Source organism: Penaeus monodon, chromosome 17, assembly GCF_015228065.2.
Source record: "Penaeus monodon isolate SGIC_2016 chromosome 17, NSTDA_Pmon_1, whole genome shotgun sequence".
NCBI classification, from domain to species: Eukaryota; Metazoa; Arthropoda; class Malacostraca; order Decapoda; family Penaeidae; genus Penaeus; species Penaeus monodon.
This window is the reverse complement of record NC_051402.1, coordinates 3399357-3406856: the sequence shown is the minus strand read 5'-3', so window position 1 is coordinate 3406856 and position 7500 is coordinate 3399357. Positions and strand designations below refer to the sequence as shown.

Sequence of the window (7500 nt, the reverse complement as noted above, 5' to 3'; positions counted from 1 at the left end):
AGAAGGCGTCCCGAGACTCCTGCGTGGGAGTGCCTGATTTTTTATTTTCCTTTTTCCGATGAGGTCACTGAGGAACTGGAAGAAGAAAAAAAACATGAAAAAAGAAACAAATTATATATAAAAATAAGCCTCGTGTTTCACGGCGTGGTTTTCATCAGTGTCAGGGGATTTGTCTTGAGCGCCTGTTTTCCCTGGTGATTGGCAAGGGACCAGTGAATTTCGTGGGGCAGTATTCAGCTGTGGCGACATTCCAAGTAGGCCTAGAATTTAGTTTCCTCATTGTCTCTCTGGTACTAAAACTTCTTCATCTTGTAATGCGTCTTTCTTTTCTCCCTATTATTTTTTTCTCATATTATTATTACTATTCTTATTCTTCTCCTCCTTATTGTTATTGCCGCTTTCACTGCTGTTTGAGATTCGCTGAAGGTCAGAGCGAGGAAGAAAAAAAACGCGTTTGTTTTTTTCTTCTTCTTTTTCTTTTTCAACCCGTTAAAAAGAGAACACACGTGCGCACCAACATGTGTTCGTGTCAAGTTATTTATACGATATGAACTTCTCGACTATAATGTTTAAAATATTTTTTTAAGGACGATGTCTTGTCACATCTCTCTCCCCTTTGAGACGAGGCCGAGCGCTGTCTTTGCTGGAAGGCAGAGTGACCGTTAAAAAGAAGTAATGAAAAACAGTGAAGTAGCTGGCTCCATCTCCCCTCTTCTCTCTCTCTCTTCTCGTCCTCTCTCTCTCTCTCAATCTAATTTATCAAAAATATTGATTCCGTCCCCTATCATCTGGAGATTTCAAGGATAAAACGAGTGATATTGGGAAGTACAAGGTTTTCAGTAGATAGAAGAAGAGAAAAGGGAGAAAAGCCAAGGAAGCCCGGGTGATTACAGTAGCCACGCAGTGAGGGGGACAGTAATGTACCAATAAAGAAAGCAAAAAGGGGTACCAATCGACATTTGAACATGTGTATATGGAGAGTATACGCTCGCACGCATGCACACGTACACACACACCATAGACATCCTACAAGATACAAAAAAAAAATATATAAGCAATAAAGAATAAAACCATATGATTAGGGTCGTGGCAGACAGATAACAAGGGCGATGCCTCCGCAAGGAAAAAAGGGCCCAGAGGGGATTAGAGGAAACGGAAGATGAGCGAGAGAAAAAAGTAATCAAGTTGGGGCAGACATGAAGAAGCATAATGAGAAAGACCGGAAAAAATGATAAGGGGGGGTGGAAATGAGAAAGAAATATAAAAAACAATAAAAAAAGAAAGATATAGATAGAGAAGAGAAGAATGAGATAGATAGATAAGATAAAAATAGAGAAGAACAAAGAGATAGGAAGAGATGAAATAGATATAGAAGAGATATAGGAATATAGAAGATAGAGAAGATAGTATGAGAGAAGATAATATATAATAGAGAGAGATAAAAAATATAGAGAGAGAGAATAGAAAAGAAGGAGAAGAGATAAGATAGAAGAGAGATATTGAGAGATAAAGATAGAGAAGAAAAAGTAGATAGAAAGAGATAGATGAAGATATATATATATATAGAGATAGAGATATAGATAGAGAGATAAGAAGAAAATAGAGATATAGAGAGATAGATATAAGATAAGAATATCATGAGAGAGAGTAGATAGATATAGATAGTAGATAAGAATATATAGAATAATAGAGAGAAGAATAAGATATATAGAGATAATAATAATGAGAGAGGAAGAAGAAAGAGAAGAAGAGATATAATAGATGATATAGATAAATAGAAGAGAGAACATGAATAGAGAGAAGAGAAAAAGAAGATAGATAGATAGAGATATAGAGAAATAGATATAAGAAGAATATATAGATGATATAATATATAAAGTATATATAATAATGGTGTATAGGAAAAAGAGAAATATGAAAGATCAAAAGATAAAAAAATAGATATAGAAGATATATATATATAGATATAAGATAAATGGAAAATATAATATAAGAATATAGAGATAAAGAATGAGAGAAGTAGAATAGAGATATTAAAGAAAAGAGAAGAAGAGATGAGAGATATATAAGATATAGAGAAAGAAAGATGAATGTAAATATGATAAATAATAAATAAAGTAATAGAATATAAATATGATGAAAAGTATGAATATATAGATATAAGAATAATAAAAGATAGACATGAGAAGATAGAGAATGTAGATAATAGAGAATATATAATAGATATATATATAGAATAGATATATAATATAATATAAGAAATATATAGAAAATATAATATAGAGAAGATAGAAGGATATAAAGAAGATAAAGAGAAAGAATAAAAGATAAATAGAGATATAACTATAGAATATATATAGAGTAGAATATAATATATATAAAATAAATAGATAGAGATATAATATAAAAGATAGTATATAATAATAGTAATATAAAGATATAAAAATATATATAGATAAAGAAAAAGAAGATAGAATATATTATAGTAAAAAGAATAGATATATATATATATGAGAAAAAAGAATATATAGAAATAGAGATATAATAATATAGATAGAAAATATATAAGGGAAAATATAAGGAGAGAGAAAAAATAAGAGATAAGTATATAGAAGAGGAAGAGATGATAGAGATATAGAATATAGATAGATAATATATAATAATAGAATATAGATAAAGTGGTATATATATAATAGATATAGAGAGATAGAGTAGAGAGATAATAGAAGATAATAAGAAGATATATAGAAGTAAATATGGAGAGTAAGAGAGATAAGAGAAGAAGATAGAGATAAATATAAGATATGATGATAGAGATAAAGGATAGAGATATAATATAGAGAGAGAAAGAAAATAGAGAGAGATAAGAAGATGAATAGAGAGAGAGAGAGATAGAGAAAGGGATAAGAAGATATAGAGAGAGAGAGGAGAGAAGAGAGAAGAATAGAGAGAGAGATAACAGGACAGATAGAGAAGAATAGAGAAGAATAGAGAAGAGAAGTAGAATTGATGATATAAGGAATAAGAATATATAGATATAGAAAGAGAAGAGATAATAAGAGAAAGAGAGAGAGGAGAAGAAGGAGAAGAAAAGGAATAAGAGAGATGAATAAGATAGAGGTAAATGAATAAGAGAGAGATAGAGAGAAAGATAGAGAAGGAGAGAGAGAAGAAGTATATAGAATAGAGATATAGATAGATATAATAGAGAAAAGAGTAGATAAGAGATAGAGATATATAATTAATAGATAGATAGATATATAAGATATATATATAGATATAATTATAGTGTAGATATATATACAAGATATAATATATAGAAGATAAATAGAAGTAGATAATATATAAAAATAAATATAATAGAGATAGAGATTAATATATATATATATAATGAATAAATAAATATAAAGAAGAATTAATATATCAGAAGTATATATATATATATAATAATATAAATAATATAATTAAGAATATAATAATGTAGAAGTACTAGAATAAGATATATATATAAGTAATTGATATATATATATATATATATATATAGAGATATATATAGAAATAGAGATAAAATATATAAATGTATAGATATAAAGAGATATATATATATAAGAAATCATAATATATACAGAGTTATATATAATATATAATGAGATATATATATATATAGATATATATATAAATATATATAATGGTATATATATATAATATTATAGAATAGATATATAATAGATAAATATATATAATATATATATAGAAAAATAAGAATAAATAGAGATAATATAGTAATAAAAAAATATATAGATATAATATATAGATATATAAATATAGACATTATATATATAAATTAAGAGTATAGTAGATGATATATATATAGTATATATATATAACTAATATAGATATAATATAGATAATAGTTAGTATAAATATAGTAGAATGAAGAGAGAGAATTAAAAGAATATATAGAGATATATATAATAAGTAAATATATAATTATATATAAGAGAGATAGAAGGATATAAGATATAATAATATAAATAGAGATTAAATATATATATAAGATGAATAATAAATAGATAGCTAGATATAGAGAATAGATATAATAGATAATAATAAGATAATAGAGATATATATAGATATAAATATAAGATAATATATATTATATATATAAGATATAATATATAATATAATGATAATAGATATAGATAGATAATATAGAGAAAATATATAGAAGAGAGATATGATGAGAATATATATAAGAGTATAAGAAGATATATATATAATGAGATTATATATAATTATAGATATAAATATGAAAATATAGATAGAAGATAATATATAGATAGAGTATATATAATAAAAAGATAAATGATATATAATTATATATATATATATATAGAATTATAGATATTAATGATATAAAATAATATATTATATATAAGATATATAAAGATATAATAGATAATATAATGATAATATAAATATAAGATATATAGATGAGATATATATTATATATATTTATATATAATAAGATTAAGTAAGAATATAGAATAAGATATATATATAGAAAGAGATTAGAGATAGAGAGAGAAGAGATATATAAGATATATAGAGATAAGTATAATGATAAAGATATAATAATAAGATATAATATATATAGATAATAAATATAATATAGAGATAATATATATATATAATATATTATATTAATATATATATAGATATATATATATATTATATAATAATGATATATATATATATAGTAAAATATAAAATAGATATATATATATAATAATATATAATTTATATATATAGATATAATAATATATATATATAAATATATATATATATATATAATATATATAGTATATATAATAATTATAATATAGTAATATATTATATATAATAATGAATAATAGATAGATGTAGAATATATATATATATATATATATATAATATATATATATATATAATATATATAGATCATATAAGATATTAGATATAGATTTATATAATAGATATATATATGATATAAGATATAAGAGAAGAATATGTATATATATTAATTTAAATAAGTAATAGTATATATAAATATATAATAAAGTATAATATTATAATGTTAGAAATTAATATATTATAAGATATATATATAAGATAGATATAGTATATATAATATATATATATAATAAAATATATATATACATATGATATAATATAAGATATATATTTATATATAATAATATATATATATATATAATAGAATATATATATATATTATATATATATATATATGATAATATATATATATATATATATTAATATATATGTATATATAATATAATATATATTATATTATATATAATATATTAATATATATAATATATATAATATAATATATAGATATATATATAATATATAAATTATATATTATATATATATATATATATATATATATAATATTTATATAGATAATTATATATATATATATATATTATATATATAATATTAATATATATATATATAATATAATTATGATTAGTATATATATAAGTATAAGAATGATATAGTATATTATATATTATAGAATTAAATTAGATGATATCCATAAATGGATAAATAATCATATCATAATTATATTTATATATATATATATTTAAAATAATATATATAAATATATATAATATTAAATTTTATAATATATATTATATATGATTATATATATAATTTAATTAATTATAGTTATAATATATAATATATAATATTTATAATATAATTATATAAATGTGTATATATAATGTATCTATATATATATAAATAAATATAATTATATATAATATAGTTATGATATTTTTATTAAATATTGATATGTTTAATATATGTTTAAAAATTGTATGTTTTTATTAAAAATTTAATATATTATTATATAATATATTTATATATAATTAAATTTGAAAATAAATATATTATATTATTAAAATATATACATGTTTATAATAGTATTAATGTTAGTATAGGTATATATATATAATATATATATTTATTATATAATATATATATATATATATATATATATAATAATATATATTATAAATTATATATATATATACATATATATATTATATTATATATATATATATATATAAATTATTGTATATAATATATAAATATATATAATATAATAAAAAAAATAATAGATATAAATATAATCTAATGAATATATATATATATAATAGTATATATAATATATATATATATATATATATATATATAATATATATATATATATAATGTGGTGATGTATGTATATAGTATATAAGATATATATATTATATAAATTATATTATATAATATTTAAAATATATATATATATATATATATAATATTATTATATATATAATATTATATATCTAAATTCTAATATGTAATATATATATAATATATATATAATATAATATTATATATATATATATATATATATATATATATATATATATATATAATATATTTACATATATATATATAATATATATATATTATATAATTATATATATTATATAATATAATATTATTAATATATCATAAAATATATATACATCTTATATTCAAATATTTATATATAATTAATATTAATATTAATCTAATTAATTAAATAAAGTAAAATATAATTAGGTATATATTAATGGGATAAAAGAAAATAATTAATAATAAAATGATATATTTATAATATATTATTTATATATATTATTATATTTATTAATAAAATTTATATTGATAAAATATAATATTTTTATTAAATTTATTTTTTTAAAAGGTAATAAAAAAAATTAATATAATAATATTAAATTTTTAAATATAATATTTTTATTTATATTTAAAAAATTTTAAATAATATTATTTTATAATTAAAAAAAATTAAAAAATTTAAAAATATTTTTAATATTAAAAAAAATTTTAAATTATAAAAAATAAAATTTTTTTTTAAAATATAAAATAAATATAATTTTAAATATATATTTATATATATATATATTTGAAAGAATATATATAAATAAATATTTATATAATAATTAGGGTTATAAATAAAATAATAATTTACAAAAAACAAACCAACAAAGTTTTATAAATTTTTAAAAAATAAGTTTTTTTATATGAATATTTTATTTTTTTTAAATTCAAAAAAATGTATTTTGTTTAAATTAATAATAAATTCATATTATAAGATTTTTATTTCCTTATAATTTATTTATAAATTACTATTTAAATTTTAAAAAATAAACATTTTAAAATAAATAGTTTTTTTTTTTTTGGTTGAAATATTGAAAAAGGGAAAGGAAGAGACGGGGGGAAACGAAGCCCCAGAGGGAGGGCCCCCCCCTTCTTGATATCCCCGGGGGGAAAGAAAACCCCCCCCCCCCCCCCCAAAAACCCAAAACCAAAAACGGCCCCAAGGTGGCAACCTTTGTTGAAGTTTCTTTGTTTTTTAAAAAATCAATCGGCGGGTTT

At 18.6% G+C, this 7500-nt stretch overlaps 1 protein-coding gene across 1 annotated transcript in view; it reads left to right on the top strand.

The window, feature by feature from the left end:
• The window catches only part of LOC119583471 (Na(+)/H(+) exchange regulatory cofactor NHE-RF1-like), a 78802-nt gene extending 78709 nt beyond the window's left edge, over positions 1 to 93 (top strand). Inside the window, exon 5 of the mRNA XM_037931970.1 lies at positions 1 to 93. This exon is cut by the window's left edge and continues 1248 nt beyond it. The gene's annotated coding sequence lies outside the window, so the exon portion shown is untranslated.
• The last annotated feature ends 7407 nt before the right edge of the window (positions 94 to 7500 follow it).